Here is an 18,135-nt window from a genome sequence, read left to right as displayed (position 1 = left end):
CTTCTTCTTCTTCTATATTGTCTTCTTCTTCTTCTTCTTCTTCTTCTTCTTCTTCATCATCTTCTTCTTCTTCTTCATCATCTTCTTCTTCTTCTTCTTCATCATCTTCTTCTTCATCTTCATCTTCTTCATCTTCTTCTTCTTCTTCATCTTCATCTTCTTCTTCTTCTTCTTCTTCATCATCTTCTTCTTCATCTTCATCTTCTTCATCTTCTTCTTCATCTTCATCTTCTTCATCTTCTTCTTCTTCATCTCCTTCTTCTTCTTCTTCATCTTCTTCTTCTTCTTCTTCATCTTCTTCTTCTTCTTCTTCATCTTCTTCTTCTTCTTCTTCATCATCTTCTTCATCTTCTTCATCATCTTCTTCATCTTCTTCTTCTTCTTCTTCATCTTCTTCTTCTTCATCTTCTTCTTCTTCATCTTCTTCATCTTCTTCATCTTCTTCTTCTTTTTCATCTTCTTCTTCATCATCTTCTTCATTTTCATCTTCTCCTTCTTTTTCAATATCGTCTTCTTCTTCTTCACGTATTTCTCTTTTCAATTTTTTGTTTAAAGAAATGCAGCTATTTTTGAGCGTAACAAATAGCTGGTGGGCGCACGCATGTTGGAAGCGCCATTGTATGTGCTCCCTGGCAGTGGAAACACAAAGACAGCAGGAGGTAAATTCAGCAGCAGGAGGAGGAGGATGAGTGTGTGGCAGCAGGCAGTCAATGAGGCAGGCAGCTCGCCGTGACATAATAGCCCTGGTACCTAGCGGTGATACCAGGGCTGTAAATAAACACAACAGGAGGTCCCAGACAGCGGTCGTGCAGCCCACATTGTGTCCAATACACAACTGGGACAACACAGTTTTCAACCCGGGCACCTCAGAAAAATTAAACCTTTTTTTTTTTTTAATGGTTTGTTTGGTTTTGGTTTTGCAACCAATATAGCTATTGTTTGACGTAATAGCTGGTGGCAGAGTGGCAGCAGAAGGTAATTCTGTGTACCCTGGCAGTGGGAAACACAGACAGACAGCAACAGCAGCAGGAGGAATGGAGGAGTAATGTGAGCAGCTATTGTTTGACGTAATAGCTGGTGGCAGAGTGGCAGCAGAAGGTAAATCATCTGTGTACCCTGGCAGTGGGAAACACAGACAGACAGCAGCAGCAGCAGCAGGAGGAGGTATGGAGGAGTAGTGTGAGTGTGGCAGCAGGTAGGCAGCGTGACATAATAGCCCTGGTACCTAGCGGTGATACCAGGGCTGTAAATAAACACAACAGGAGGTCCCAGACAGCGGTCGTGCAGCCCACATTGTGTCCAATACACAACTGGGACAACACAGTTTTCAACCCGGGCACCTCAGAAAAATTAAACCTTTTTTTTTTTTATGGTTTTTTGGTTTTTGGTTTTACAACCAATATAGCTATTGTTTGACGTAATAGCTGGTGGCAGAGTGGCAGCAGAAGAAGGTAATTCTGTGTACCCTGGCAGTGGGAAACACAGACAGACAGCAGAAGGGCAGTACACAGCAGCCCACTGTAGGTGTAAAATGTTTGGCTGCAGGCGACGTAATAGTCAAAGTGAACCAGGCTGGCTTAGTGAGCAGGAGCCAGGAGGTGGTAAAGGGTGGTAAGGCACATTAACGATGGTTCCGGCAGCCAGTTCATGTCCCCCTCTCGCCGACAACAGGGGCCAGGAACTCGCCTTCCACCCACGCCTGGTTCATCTTGAGAAACGTCAGTCTGTCCACAGACTTGTGAGACAGACGTGAGCGTTTCTCGGTGACCACGCCACCAGCTGCACTGAAGCAGCGCTCGGACAGCACGCTGGAAGGGGGGCAGGACAGCACTTCCAGGGCGTACTGCGCCAGCTCGCTCCAGATCTCCATGCGCTTGACCCAATACTCCATGGGATCAGCAGGGGCATCGCTGTCAAGCCCGCTGTACGACCCCATGTAGTCAGCCACCATGCGGGTCAGGCGCTGGCTGTGACCGGAGGAGGATGCTGCTGCATGCATCTCCTCTCTAGTCACTGCTGCCGGAGCCTCTACAGTCCTGTAGAGCTCGTGGCTGAGAGACAGCAGGTCTGTGGGGCGCTTGCTGCTGCTGGATGCAGGCACCTGCTGCTGCCTCTGTGCTGGCTGATGGACAGTGGGGGTGGAAGGCTGGGGGAAGGCTTCCTCCAAGCGCTCAACAAGGGCCTGCTGCAAGCTCCTTATTTGTTGCGCTGGGTCTCCTCCTGCAGGCGGCAGGAACTGGCTCAACTTCCCCTTGAGGCGTGGGTCCAACATCATGCTGATCCAGATGTCCTCCCTCTGCTTCATCTGGATCACCCTGGGGTCCCTGCGCAGGCACGTCAGCATGTGCGCTGCCATTGGGAAGAGGCGGGCCACGTCTGCTGGTACATCGACGTCAGTGCTGTCCTCATCCTCCTCCTCTGCCGCCTCATCCTCTCTCCACCCCCGCACCAACTCAGCTGCGCTGTGCTGATCCCCCTCATCAGCAGCCAGGTCAGGGACCTCCACCAAGTCCTCCTCCTCCTCCCCCTCAGAGGTGGACTGCGCAGCTGGTTGCCGCTCCTGCTGGTCCAAGGCTGCCGCTCCCTGTTCCAGCAAAGCATCGAGGGCCCTGTTCAGCAGAGAAACCAGGGGCACCCACTCGCAGACCATAGCATGGTCCCTGCTCACCATGTTTGTGGCCTGCAGGAAGGGAGCCAGCACAAAGCACACCTGCTGCATGTGCCTCCAGTCATCATCGGGGACGATGGACGGGATGTTGCTGGTCTTGTCCCTTCTCTGAGCTGCGGAAACAGTGGCCAGGGCAAGGTACTGGTTGACAGCGTGCCTCTGTTCAACCAGACGCTCCAACATCGCCAGGGTGGAGTTCCAGCGAGTCGGAACGTCAAGGATCAGCCGATGGCGTGGCAGATCCAGCTCCTTTTGCACGTCTTCCAGGCTCGCACAGGCTGCAGCCGAGCGCCGGAAGTGACGCACAACATTCCTTGCCGTTTCCAGCAGTTCGCCCATCCCCTGGTAGGTGCGCAGGAACTTCTGCACCACCAGGTTCAGCACGTGGGCAAGACAGGGGATGTGGGTCAGGTTTCCCCTGTCTATTGCGGCAACCAGATTGGCCCCATTGTCGGCCACCACCTCTCCAACTCTGAGGCCTCTGGGGGTCAGCCAAATCCTCTCCTGCTCCTGGAGTTTGGCCAACACATGGGTTGCCGTCAGCTTGGTCTTCCCAAGGCTGACCAAGTGCAGCAGCGTTTGGCAGTGGCGGGCCTTCACGCTGCTGCTGAGGCGGGGGGTTTGGCCAGGTGTGCCGGAGGATGGCAGAGGATCGGAGGAACCTGCTGCAGTTCCCCTGACCCTGCGGGGTGGCACCACCCACTGTGTTGCTGCTGCTGCTGTGCCCGCTGCTGCTCTCCCATCCTCACCCCCTTCCACCAAGCTGACCCAGTGGACAGTGAAGGACAGGTAGCGGCCTGTCCCGAAGCGGCTGCTCCAGGAGTCCATGGTGACGTGGACCCTTTCACCAACCGCGTGCTCCAGCCCTCGCTCCACATTGGCCATCACAAAGCGGTGCAGTGTAGGAATGGCCTTGCGGGCAAAGAAGTGTCTGCTGGGGAGCTGCCAGTCTGGGGCTGCGCAAGCAAGCAGCGCACGGATGTCGCTCCCCTCCTGCACGAGCGTGTACGGCAGGAGTTGGGAGCACATGGCCCGTGCCAGCAAGCCGTTCAGCTGCCGCACGCGACGGCTGCTGGGAGGCAGAGCCCTAACCACCCCCTGGAAGGACTCGCTCAAAAGGCTCTGGCGTGGCCTTTTGCTGACACGGGAATCAGCAGACACAGCAGAGGAGGCCACTAAAGACTGGCTGCCAGAACAGGCCTCAGTGTCGGCGGCAGGAGTTGCAGAGGGGGGAGGAGCAGTGCGTTTCCGCACTCCTGCTGGTGCTGCTGGAGGAGCAGGAGGGCGGGTGGCTGCTGTTGCTGCTGCTGCTGCTGAAGGCTGTGCAGTGATGGGTGTGGTGCCACTGCCAGCACCAGATGCCTTCAGCCTCTGGAACTCCTCATGCTGGTGGAAATGTTTAGCCGCAAGGTGGTTGATGAGCGAGCTGGTGCTGAACTTTAAGGGGTCTGCACCTCTGCTCAACTTCCGCTGACAGTGGTTGCAAGTGGCGTACTTGCTGTACACAGTGGGCATGGTGAAAAACCGCCAGATTGGTGACAGAAACATCCCCCTACGGCATGGAAGCGCTGCTGCCTGTCTCCCTGTGGTGGTTGGGGGGGGGGCTTGGGTGCGGCTGGTGGTGGTACTGGCTGATGCTGCTGCTGCTGCTGCTGAGCCTGAGACACCAGCAGGCTGTGGGACGCTGCCAATGCTTGCAATGATGCGCCTCCTTGCAAGGCCCACAAGCGCATCCTCCTCCTCCTCCTCAGAGCTGCTGAGGACGACATCCCCTGGAGGTGGTGGCACCCAGTCTCTGTCTGTCACCGGGTCATCATCATCATGCCCCTCCTGAAACATGTCCTGCTGGGATGATGACCCCCCAAACTCCTCTCCTGATGCATGGATGGGACGCTTGACTGTCGCCACAGTCTTGCTGTCCAATCCCTCCTCCCCCAAAGTGCCCATCAGCATCTCCTCCTCAAAATCGCCAACAACAGCAGACAATACCCTGATGGTGCCTGGGGTAAAAAGACTGCTGAGTGACAGGTCGGCGACTGATGGTGAACTGGCCTCCTCCCCAGGCCCTGCTGGGCGGCTGCTGCGAACAGGGGTGGTGGTGGTGGTGGTGGTGGTGGTGGTGGTGAGGGTGGAGGCCTCGGATGCAGAGCTGATGGCAGGCTGCTCATCCTCCGTCATGAGTTGCACCACAGTGTCTGCATCCTTTTCCTCAATGGGACGTTTCCGACCCGGCTGGAGGAAAATGGGAGCAGGTGCTACACGCTGCTGCTGCTGTGTCTCTGCAGCGTGAGTTGCAGATGCTCCTGCTGAGCGGCGCCCAAGGCGTCCACGGCCAGTGGCTATGGGAGGAATGTTAGCCACTGACGCTGCTGCTGCTGCTGCGGAACTGTGCATGGTGGCGCGCCCGCGGCCGCGGCTTGCCACAATGCTGCTCCCTCTCCTCCTGATTCCCTTGCTGCCCTTGCCCTTGCCCAAACCGCGCTGGCTGCCACTTCCAGACATCTTCAATGTTTTGGGCGTATAGACAAAAGTTTTTTAAAAGGGCGGGTGAAAAGTGGGGTACTTTAATGGAGTGGGTTGGTTGGTGAGGTGACTGAGTGAGTGTCCCCTAGTACAGTAAGTAAGTAGTAACAGTCAGGAAGTACAACTAGCAGTTACAATAATCAGTAGTAATCACAAGTAAATTTAGTGTGTGTACACTCAGACAGTGAGTGCACGCACGCAGGAGCTAGTAGCCTATGAACACAGTGACTGAGTGTCCTAGACTCCTAGTACAGTAAGAGTAAGTAGTAACAGTAAGTAGAACTAACTAATTACAATAATCAATCAGCGATCAGAAGGAAATAGAGTGTGGGTGGTGTGTGTACACTCAGACAGTGAGTGCACGCACGCAGGAGCTAGTAGCCTATGAACACAGTGACTGAGTGTCCTAGACTCCTAGTACAGTAAGAGTAAGTAGTAACAGTAAGTAGAACTAACTAATTACAATAATCAATCAGCGATCAGAAGGAAATAGAGTGTGGGTGGTGTGTGTACACTCAGACAGTGAGTGCACGCACGCAGGAGCTAGTAGCCTATGAACACAGTGACTGAGTGTCCTAGACTCCTAGTACAGTAAGAGTAAGTAGTAACAGTAAGTAGAACTAACTAATTACAATAATCAATCAGCGATCAGAAGGAAATAGAGTGTGGGTGGTGTGTGTACACTCAGACAGTGAGTGCACGCACGCAGGAGCTAGTAGCCTATGGACAGTGACTGAGTGTCCTAGACTCCTAGTACAGTAAGAGTAAGTAGTAACAGTAAGTAGAACTAACTAATTACGATAATCAATCAGCGATCAGAAGGAAATAGAGTGTGGGTGGTGTGTGTACACTCAGACAGTGAGTGCACGCACGCAGGAGCTAGTAGCCTATGAACACAGTGACTGAGTGTCCTAGACTCCTAGTACAGTAAGAGTAAGTAGTAACAGTAAGTAGAACTAACTAATTACAATAATCAATCAGCGATCAGAAGGAAATAGAGTGTGGGTGGTGTGTGTACACTCAGACAGTGAGTGCACGCACGCAGGAGCTAGTAGCCTATGAACAGTGACTGAGTGTCCTAGATTCCTAGTACAGCAAGAGTAAGTAGTAACAGTAAGTAGAACTAACTAATTACAATAATCAATCAGCGATCAGAAGGAAATGGAGTGTGGGTGTGTGTACACTCAGACAGTGAGTGCACGCACGCAGGAGCTAGTAGCCTATGAACACAGTGACTGAGTGTCCTAGACTCCTAGTACAGTAAGAGTAAGTAGTAACAGTAAGTAGAACTAACTAATTACAATAATCAATCAGCGATCAGAAGGAAATAGAGTGTGGGTGGTGTGTGTACACTCAGACAGTGAGTGCACGCACGCAGGAGCTAGTAGCCTATGGACAGTGACTGAGTGTCCTAGACTCCTAGTACAGTAAGAGTAAGTAGTAACAGTAAGTACAACTAACTAATTACGATAATCAATCAGCGATCAGAAGGAAATGGAGTGTGGGTGTGTGTACACTCAGACAGTGAGTGCACGCACGCAGGAGCTAGTAGCCTATGAACACAGTGACTGAGTGTCCTAGACTCCTAGTACAGTAAGAGTAAGTAGTAACAGTAAGTAGAACTAACTAATTACAATAATCAATCAGCGATCAGAAGGAAATGGAGTGTGGGTGTGTGTACACTCAGACAGTGAGTGCACGCACGCAGGAGCTAGTAGCCTATGAACACAGTGACTGAGTGTCCTAGACTCCTAGTACAGTAAGAGTAAGTAGTAACAGTAAGTACAACTAACTAATTACAATAATCAATCAGCGATCAGAAGGAAATGGAGTGTGGGTGTGTGTACACTCAGACAGTGAGTGCACGCACGCAGGAGCTAGTAGCCTATGAACACAGTGACTGAGTGTCCTAGACTCCTAGTACAGTAAGAGTAAGTAGTAACAGTAAGTAGAACTAACTAATTACAATAATCAATCAGCGATCAGAAGGAAATAGAGTGTGGGTGGTGTGTGTACACTCAGACAGTGAGTGCACGCACGCAGGAGCTAGTAGCCTATGGACAGTGACTGAGTGTCCTAGACTCCTAGTACAGTAAGAGTAAGTAGTAACAGTAAGTAGAACTAACTAATTACAATAATCAATCAGCGATCAGAAGGAAATGGAGTGTGGGTGGTGTGTGTACACTCAGACAGTGAGTGACCGCACGCAGGAGCTAGTAGCCTATGGACAGTGACTGAGTGTCCTAGACTCCTAGTACAGTAAGAGTAAGTAGTAACAGTAAGTAGAACTAACTAATTACAATAATCAATCAGCGATCAGAAGGAAATGGAGTGTGGGTGTGTGTACACTCAGACAGTGAGTGCACGCACGCAGGAGCTAGTAGCCTATGAACACAGTGACTGAGTGTCCTAGACTCCTAGTACAGTAAGAGTAAGTAGTAACAGTAAGTAGAACTAACTAATTACAATAATCAATCAGCGATCAGAAGGAAATAGAGTGTGGGTGGTGTGTGTACACTCAGACAGTGAGTGCACGCACGCAGGAGCTAGTAGCCTATGGACAGTGACTGAGTGTCCTAGACTCCTAGTACAGTAAGAGTAAGTAGTAACAGTAAGTACAACTAACTAATTACGATAATCAATCAGCGATCAGAAGGAAATGGAGTGTGGGTGTGTGTACACTCAGACAGTGAGTGCACGCACGCAGGAGCTAGTAGCCTATGAACACAGTGACTGAGTGTCCTAGACTCCTAGTACAGTAAGAGTAAGTAGTAACAGTAAGTAGAACTAACTAATTACAATAATCAATCAGCGATCAGAAGGAAATGGAGTGTGGGTGTGTGTACACTCAGACAGTGAGTGCACGCACGCAGGAGCTAGTAGCCTATGAACACAGTGACTGAGTGTCCTAGACTCCTAGTACAGTAAGAGTAAGTAGTAACAGTAAGTAGAACTAACTAATTACAATAATCAATCAGCGATCAGAAGGAAATAGAGTGTGGGTGGTGTGTGTACACTCAGACAGTGAGTGCACGCACGCAGGAGCTAGTAGCCTATGGACAGTGACTGAGTGTCCTAGACTCCTAGTACAGTAAGAGTAAGTAGTAACAGTAAGTACAACTAACTAATTACGATAATCAATCAGCGATCAGAAGGAAATAGAGTGTGTGTTGTGTGTGTACACTCAGACAGTGAGTGCAGTGCGCACACGCAGGAGCTAGTAGCCTATATGAACAGTGACAGTGAGTGTCCCTACGGGTACAGTAAGAGTAAGTAGTAAGTAAGTACAACTAACTAACAATAATCTATCAGTAATCAGAAGGAAATAGAGTGTGTGTACACACAGACAGTGAGTGAGTGCACACACGCAGGAGCTAGCTAGTAGCCTATAAACAGTGACAGTCAGTGAGTGTCCTACTCCTAGTACAGTATAACTACAATACTATTAGTAAAGGACAGCAGAAATACTGGTATAGATGAGAGAAATAAACAGAGGACAGCTGCCCACAGAGGCAAGGCCCCCCTGAGGCCTAAACCTGTAAGCTTGCAGCAGCTGCCTGTCTCTAATGTAACACACAAGCTACTAACTAAAATACAATGTCTAAATAACTAACAACAATATAGGTGTGTATAGGAGGTGTATGTGAGCAAAAACGCTAGGTAAATGACCACAATAGAGCTCTTGCTAAGCCAAAGCACAAAGGAGCAACTCTCTCTCTGTACAAGTCTCAGGCAAGCACGGAGAAACGGAACATGGCGGCCGCTATTTATAGGGTAGGGGCTGGCCAGGGTCCCCCTCTGTGATTGGCTGCCGTCAGAGGGCCTGGGAGCCCTCTGATTGGCTCTAAGGACATCAATCTGGGCTATGACGCTATTCGAGCTCGGTACCGAGCTCGAATAGCGCCGGGTTGCTCGAATAGCTCGAATAGTGAATGGGCTATTCGAGTGTACTCGGATAGCCCATTCGAATAGCTCCAGCTATTCGGAGCTCGAATACCGAGCTCGAATAGCTGAAAAAGAGCTCGAATATTCGAGCTACTCGAATATTCGAGCTCTGCTGAGCACCACTGGCCGGCAAGCAAGATGGCATCTTGAGACCAAGCTCCGATACTGGCTTCCCGTGTTTCACTGAATATCACCGTTTACCGACATGGCTGGGAAGAATAACAACCCCGCAGCTCCAGCAAAGAACCAGGGCGACCTAGATACCCAGACGAGCAAAACTATCCCAGCTATCTTCCACTCGCAGAAGCCCGGAGACTCAGACCGCAAGGCCTCCAACATGGCGACTACACCCTCGGCCATACAGAATACTGAAGACACCGCTTCTACCTCGGCAGACCCCTCGGTGAGCACCGCTTCTTTGTTTAACTACATGCGCCAGCTACCAACTATGGCAGATATCAACACGTTAGCAGCAGACATTAAAAGTAGCATGATGGGCGCGATCTACGAACTCAAAGAGGGGCTTCAGAGCCTAGTCAAACGCATTGAAGTGGTAGAGAAAGCGGGGAATAGCAGAGACGCAGCCATAGAAAAACTACAACAATCAGCGGTCACACACAACCTGCAATTTATAGAGATGAATCGCCATATGGAGGACCTCGATAATAGAGGTAGACGCCATAATGTCCGTGTGAAAGGGGTCCCCGAATCTGTGACGACTGAAGATATAGTTTTTGCTTTATTGGCTAGTTTTAACAACTTGCTAGAGAGGCCGAAGGAAGGAGAGCATGGTCGATATGGCTCGTGCACACAGAGCTTTAAAACCTTGAACGGGGGATGGAGAGGCCCCACGAGATATCATATGCTGTATAACAGACTTTAACCTAAAAGAGGCCGTCACCATAGCCGGCCTTTGATATGAGCGACTGGAGCGGTCGCTCAGGGCGCCAGCTTTCAAGGGGGCGCCTATAGCTGGTTACCTATACCGAGGGCACCTACACCTGATTTCCTATACTGAGGGCACCTATAGCTTTACTGAGGGCTCCAACACCTGGCTACCTATACTGGAGGCACCTACGCCTGGCTACCTATGGGGGGATGGAGACCTTCAACTGACTTCCTATACTGGGGGCACCTATGCTTGGCGACCTATATTGAGGGCACCTACACATGAGATCCTATACTGGGGGCACCTATACCTGGCTACCTACATATACTGAGTCTGAGGGTGTTTTTTAGGGGGGGGGGGGCACACTGTGGCTATAACGTGTGGTGCAAATTGTCAGTGCTGTGCTGTCATTCTAAATGGGGGGAAGGTGGCTAACTGTCACTGATTGTTTTTATGAATAGTCCTGAAAGGTTCTAGCCTTCATTTTTAGGTATAATCAGGATAATGCACTCTTTCCATCCATTCATGGTTATTAATAGTATTTTTTCTATTATACATATGTGACATGTCACAGAAATCTGAGCATTTGACATGCTGTGTCATAACATCAAAAAGGTTGGGAACCCCTGTTCTAGGAGATATCTCAGGAGAAAAGGGGAATTGCATATGGGCCTGTGTGTGTATACGTGCGTGCGTGCGTGTGTGCGCGCACGTGGGAAAAGGATGAAGGGGGGGGGGTCACAAAAATCAGGTTTCGCTCAGGGCGCAGTGAAACCTAAGGCCGGCCCTGGCCGTCACGCGTCAAGCAAGAGAACAAGATAAGAATTATTTCAACGATGCAGAAATCACAATTTTACAAGACTTATCACCAATCATTTTACGAAGTAGGCGCGCATTGCATCCCTTGCTATCAGAACTTAGGCGCAATGACATTCCATACAAATGGTGATTTCCTTTCGGTCTGTTTGCTTCTAAGAATGGACGCAATGCCTTGCTTAAAATACCGGATGACATGGATAAATTCTGTGACATACTTCAGATTACTTCAATTGGTCTTCCAGATTGATACAGTGAATTCCGTCTGCCATCGATCCTAGGTCAGATGTACTCTGCTGCCGGCGCCATAGCAGGGATTGAGAAACCTAAGTGGAAACGTCTTCCTAAACCGCGTGGCAGAAACCGAGCATGACTCATCATCACAATCTGGATCTCACACTTCTAGAGACAGATCAATGCACAAAGATGATAGCGATTCTTCCCAGGCGCCTGGAGAGTGAACACTATCTACTTGGAATATAATAACAAAGTTCTTTTCCTCTCTTTTTCTTTTTTTGCATTTATTCTGCATCACTCTACTTTTATCCTCACTATCTGAGCCGCTAGATCATATTTTTGACACAATATGCGTAGCTCAGACAGACCGTGATGATTCTCACTGTTAAAGCGGAATATAACCCTGCATTTCAACTTTGCTCTAAAACATTATTTACAGTATATTATATGCAGCCAGCATTTTTTTTTTTTTACTAGACCAGCATTGGAAGGGTTACACCCAGCTTTAAAGTTCCTGGAGATTTCTGCAGACGCATCCGAAGCTGACATAGATACATTTTGTTTACATAAATGTATCTAAGTGTTGAATGTGACTCATCTCTCTGACTGAGAAGGAGTTGGAGGACAGCCAAAGAGTGTGTAACATTTCTCAATAGATACATCTAACTAAATAGAATGTATCTATTTGAACTTCTGCATATCTCTCCATGGAGCTTTAAAGCTGTGTGTGTAACCCTTCCAATGCTGGTCTAGTAAAAAAAAATGCTGGTTGCCTATAATATGCTGTAAATACTGTTTTAGAGCAAAGTTGAAATGCAGGGTTATATTCCGCTTTGAGCTAAGCATGGCATGTTTTCCTCTATTACTTTCTGCTCTGAAATGGTTCTTGTTCGAAAAGGTTTGAAAGTGAATGTTTTATACCATCAGATATTGCCATATACATTCTATATGCTTCATTTAGACTTATCATGAAGTTGGCTGATTATATATTGATATGTTCCCCCCTTTGTTTTCCTTTCCCCACATAACATACAGAATAATATTATATGTCCAGCCTAAACTAAGCCTTTTTATTTAGGTGATTCTCTGAAACATCGGGAGCCTATTGGACACTCCATTATATTATATACTATATAACTTTTATCTTATTAGAACTTTACTCTATAACTATTTTAGGTGGTTATAGCTCCCTCTTGGCTCGTCTGTTGACCAAGTTTCAAGATAAGTTAACTCTTTTCTCCTTTTAATACTTGTTCCCATTAAAAAGAATCCCCTATAAAAACAGGTACCCCACAATAATGTTATAAGGTACTTTTAGAAGCCACACAAAAATCTAAGTTTCTCTTTAAAGATAGATGGGAACAAGTCCTCAATAAGCAATTTACAGAACAAGAAGACTGGTCCAAGATATACAGACTAACCAGCAAGCTCATGGTGACCCAGAACTCATTGGAGTGTGTAAGGGACTACAATGGTCCTAAAAGCCCCCTTACTAAGATGTTAAGAAAAACAAACGTTTGCTTTATTAAAACAGAAAGAATTTGCGATAATTCAGGTTGGAGTGAGCTCAAGATGTCTCCCAGTGCATCACTGCTGAATATATGCAAATTAGCCATAGTTACCCTTAGAAGCTAAACACACCTCCAGAACCGCTGGAATGCAATGATGTGTCAGTTTGTTAAATTGTACAGAGCCATAATAATCCAACATGCATACAGGGACGGATCTAGGGGGGGCAAGCGGGTCTCTTGCCCTAGGCGCAGTTTTTTGAATTCTTAAAAAGGCGGCAAAATTTGGATGGGGGGTGGCAGTTTAGGCGCCAAAACCTGACCTTGCCCCAGGCGCAACTTGGGGCAACTTGGTCTAGATCCGTCTCTGCATGCATACAGGCTGTTTCGGATTGTTTGATCCTCATCAGTGCATGGCATGGATTAATTTGGCTCTATGGAGTAGGGCTTGTAACATCGAGAGGTACAGACTAACCAGCAAGCTCATGGTGACCCAGAACTCATTGGAGTGTGTAAGGGACTACAATGGTCCTAAAAGCCCCCTTACTAAGATGTTAAGAAAAACAAACGTTTGCTTTCTTAAAACAGAAAGAATTTGCAATAATTCAGGTTGGAGTGAGCTTGAGATGTCTCCCAGGCATCACTGCTGAATATATGCAAATTACCCATTATTACCCTTAGAAGCTAAACACATCTCCAGAACCGCTGGAATGCAATGATGTGTCAGCTTGTTAATTTGTACAGAGCCATAATAATCCAACATGCATACAGACTGTTTCTGATTGTTTTATCCTCATCAGTGCATGGCATGGATTAATTTGGCTCTATGGAGTAGGGCTTGTAAATCCGAGAGGCACAGACTAACCAGCTAGCTCATGGTGACCCAGAACTCATTGGGGTGTGTAAGGGACTACAATGATCCTAAAAGCCCCCTTCCTAAGTCCAAGATATGCAGGTCCAAGATATGCAGTCTTACACATAAGAGCTCTATGAATGTCCTTACCCAGGAATGCAATTATAAATGGCTATCCTGGTGGTACAAGACACCAGCAGTGCTTCATAGGATATCAGATTCATTATCTGATCCGTGTTGGAGATGTAATACAGAAAGAGGAGATATTCTCCACATTTGGTGGGCTTGCGCTAAAATTAAGGGCTTCTGGATACAAGTTTAATCTTATTTAAAAGAAATTGCGGCCTATGAACTAAGCTTACTACCGGAGTTGTTCCTATTCCATCTTGGCCCTACCTCTATTAAATCATACAGATCTGCTTTGCCTTGTCATATGCTAAACGCTGCCAGGGCATGTATACCCCTGTTATGGATGAATACACAACCCCCTACGCTGAAACTGTGGTTTGGGAAAATTAATGATATAATGGGAATTGAAGAACTGATTTCCCTAAAATACGACAAGCCTGGCAAATTCACCTCCACCTGGGCAACGTGGATTGATTTCACTGATAGTGATCAGTATACATTGGCTATGGAATGATTTGGTAGTAAATTACTTCTTCTACTCTTGTCTACTAGAATCTACTGCCCCACGCTTCCCCATTAAGTCAATTGAAGGTAAAAAACTATAAAGGTGATCATTATAGCACAATGTAGTGTACAAGATACAGAGGCGCCAAAAGAATAAAAGGTAATTAAATGAACTTAAAAAATCAACTGGTTAAACAGAGGAGGCAGCGGTGGTCTTACCCCCTCCAAACAGACACAGGCAAGGACTGCGATTCAGACAGTCAACAATTTATTTGGAACTCCAAAAAACAATGCAACGCGTTTCACGGGCCATACATCCCGCTTCCTCAGGCAAAATACAGTAGGAGTCACAGCATCTGTATTATATCAGCGAGCTCGGCACCTCTGTGGCGAATAAAGTCCCTCTGTCCCTCTCTCTTCCTCATGTGCCCCTCTGGTGAACTAATGTGCCAAGTTTCTTCTGCTGAGTAGAATACACAGAATTCTATAGACTACTTTCTTATCTGGAGCTGTTCCAATGTTTGCTAGTCAGTTTCGTGTAACCCTAGGACATTTGTCTATTTTGCTTTCTCCTATGGCGAGCATTCGTTCCATACTTAGTTGGAATAGTATTAGAGACACAGGGCCCAATCCAATTCACTTTTTGCCAGGGGCGTAACTAGGAACTGCTGGGCCTCCCTACAAAACTTTGGATGCCCAACCCCCCCCCCCCCCCCCCCCCCCACACACACACACACTTTCTGCACAGGTAAACTGAGAACCAATGTTATTCGGTTGGCTAGTGCACGCTTGGATGTGTTTTCCCCCTGCAAATAAAACAGACAGCAGTGAAGAACTGGGAGCATTTTCTCCATCAATTACATCAGCTTCTGTAATAATTGTGCATGTTTTCACACATACAGACACACATGGTGTGCAGAAAACACATACAGAAAACCGACAGACGAGTGTGCTCCCAGCCTCAGCTTATTACACTTACTCTGTCCATCTCTGATGGAGCAGAACTGGCTCTGCAGACTCCTCCAGCATCACTACAGTACACAGTACTTGGGGAGGGGTAGAGAGGTTAGGGCGGGGCTCTGCATACTCCTCCAGCATCACTACAGTACACAGCACATGGGGAGGGGGTGGAGAGGTTGGGGGTGGGGCTCTGCAGACTCCTCCAGTATCACTACAGTACAGAGTACTTGGGGAGGGGTAGAGAGGCTGGGGGCGGGCTCTGAAGACTCCTCCAACATCACTACAGTACACAGCACTTGGGGAGGGGTAGAGAGGTTGGGGGCTGGGCTTATACACAAGAGCCTGCTGCACTCTGAATAGGGACTATCTACAGATCTTTGTCTACAAAACTTTATATGGTTATAAGTGGCTGGACAAATTCAGTCATTAGAGCAATTGTCAACAAAAAAGTAGCATGGAGAAGATCCGGCACTATAGTGTTTAATAATAGCAACAATTTGTAGACAGTGGCATAAGACGAGTGGTCATGATGAACATAGCAGAGCATAACATCCAAGCATAATAGCAAACAATGACGATAGTGGCAAAAATGTCTAACTTGGTACCTGGGTGTGGGTGGGAGGTAGCGGTGGTGGGTGCCAGAGGGTGCACGGCCCGACGACCGTTTCGCGTGGCTTACGCCAAGCTTTCTCTAAGGTGCAGGTGCAACAAATGCTGGAGGAGCGGCGGGGCATATGAAGCGTGTTGGAGGTACACTTCCGGTCCGCCGCAGTTGGATCCGCCCCTTCTGGAACTGCTAGCCAGAATTGGCCAATCCCCAGCTGAGTCTCGTGGGACGCATGAAGTGACGCATGCGCAGTCGCGTGTACGCGTCAAGATGACGTCCGCTCACGCTGGTTTGCTCATAAGTGTCACTGGTGGGGGCGGGAACTATTTCGCATGGACAGTCGCGTGCACGCGTCAAAGTGACGTACGTGCACGCTAACTAATCCCAACCCACATCAGCCTCTTCGGCACACGGAGCTGCTATGACGCGCTCAAATCACGTGCCAAAAAAGAACCATAGCAACCTCGGTGTTGCCAAAACAGATGGGGACACCGAGGGGAGGCAGCTAGTGGTAGATGCACTCCAAATGGATAGGTGGACCATTTCCACCAAGGACTGAAACACAATGCGTCAATGCTGAGCTGCAGGGTAAAGCAGAGCCAGGGAGGGGAAGAGGAGGATAACAAGTGATACCCAAAAAGAGACTGGAAGGTGGTGGGGTGTGAGTGGGGAATAAAAAGAATGAAGAAGGGAAAAAGAGGGAAGGGGTACTTGGGTACACCAAGGAGAGGAGAGGCTGCAGATCGCAGAACGGCCACCAAGTGGAGAGGAACAGACAATCCCTGAAGCGGCTCATCCTCCTTAATGAAACAAATTTATTAGTTTATTTATTTTAATTTAATATAATTCCACTAAAAACCATCACTTGATGTTGGTAAAAGGAATATAGATAAAAAATAGAGGGTAAAGAAGCCGCTAAAGGATTGTAAGGGCAACAAGAAGCGGCCTAGGGAGAATGTACAGGGGTCATATAAGGGGCACAAAGAACCCCTGAAGGAATGATCAGGGGTCAAGGAAACAGGCCAGATCTACATAGTCGTTAAGACCCAAGGGACCCATTGCGTCAGTGCGTAGGATCCAATGTGCCTCTTGTCTGAGCAATAATTTTTTCCTGTCGCCTCCTCTACGGGGGGCATCACAGGACTCGATGCAAGCAAATGACAAGAGATTGGGATTGCTTTGGTGAACAGTTGACATGTGTTCAACAATCCTTGGGCATCCTTTGTTTTTAGGAAGCAAAGCGTATGTGTTCCAGGATGCGTTCCTTCACCATCCAGGTGGTTTTGCCAATGTAGAATCTGTGGCATGGACACCACAGAGCGTACACAACAAATTTTGTTCTACAAGTGGCAAAAAATGTGATGTTGTGTTGCACTGGGCCTAAAGTAAAAGACTTGCCAGTTCTCATGAACCGGCAGGCTTTACAAAAGCCGCATCTATGATTGCCTATAGAGGCAAAATCGCTCAGCCAAGTGCGTTGTGGATGCTCGCGAAAATCACTGTGCACCAAAAGATCACCAATAGTTGGTGCTTTCTTAAAGGTGATTAGGGGTTGAGAAGGTAGAATACTTTTGAGAGTCGGGTCCTCCAAAAGGAGGGACCAATTTCTACTGAAGGCCCATTTAATTTGATTGGCCATAGGGGAAAAGTCAAACGAGAACACCCCTGACTGTTTAGTTGTGCTATCTCGCCTTCTCCTCTTAATAAGGTCTGATCTTTCCTTACCAAGGGCCCTATTAATGGCCAGATCAAGATTTTTTGCTTCGTATCCTCGAATGAGGAGTCTTTGTTTCAATTCTTCTGCTTGATGGAGGAAATCTTGAAGTGTGCTATTATTCCTGCGGAGTCGCAGGAATTGGCCGTAAGGGAGAGAGGTGATGACATGCTGAGGGTGGTAGCTTTTGCTATGTAAGATGGTATTGGAGGAGGTAGGTTTACGATAACCCTTTGTAACAATTTTCCCATCTGAAACGGCCAGTTCCAGATCAAGAAAACTGACCTTGTCAACTGACCATTCCATAGTGAAGAGCATGTTTACGTCATTACAGTTTAAATACTCCAAAAAGCCTTGCAAAAGTGGAATACCACCTGACCAAAAGATCAAGACATCATCCACGTACCTGGACCACATCCTCAAAGCCGAGCGATAAGGATTATTGGGGGAATGAATGTAAAGTTCTTCCCATGCCCCTAAAAACAGGTTGGCATAGGTACAAGCGACCGGAGTCCCCATCGCCGTACCGGAGACCTGCTGGTACCAAGTATCCCCAAATAAAAAGGCGTTATGGGAGAGAATGAATTCCAAACATTCGCACACAAACGTGTTGTAAGAAGCATCCTTTGCAGTGTATCTGTCAAGGAACATCCTCATGGCACTGATACCATCAGCGTGTGGGATCCTACTATAAAGGCTGGTGACATCAATGGTCACCAACAGGTCTCCCTCAAACCACGATGAGGACTCAAGGCCCTCCAGCACATCAATGGTGTCTCCAA

The 18,135-nt window shown here is 47.9% G+C and overlaps 1 protein-coding gene across 2 annotated transcripts in view; it reads left to right on the top strand.

Annotated features, from left to right (window-relative positions):
* Window positions 1-18,135, top strand: part of LOC137571118 (uncharacterized) — a 209,164-nt gene that overhangs the window by 54,276 nt on the left and 136,753 nt on the right. The gene's annotated exons all lie outside the window — the stretch shown is intronic.

This window comes from Hyperolius riggenbachi, chromosome 4 (assembly GCF_040937935.1).
Source record: "Hyperolius riggenbachi isolate aHypRig1 chromosome 4, aHypRig1.pri, whole genome shotgun sequence".
Classification (NCBI taxonomy): Eukaryota; Metazoa; Chordata; class Amphibia; order Anura; family Hyperoliidae; genus Hyperolius; species Hyperolius riggenbachi.
The sequence above is the reverse complement of the archived record's forward strand: the minus strand, read 5'-3'. Positions and strand labels throughout refer to the sequence as shown.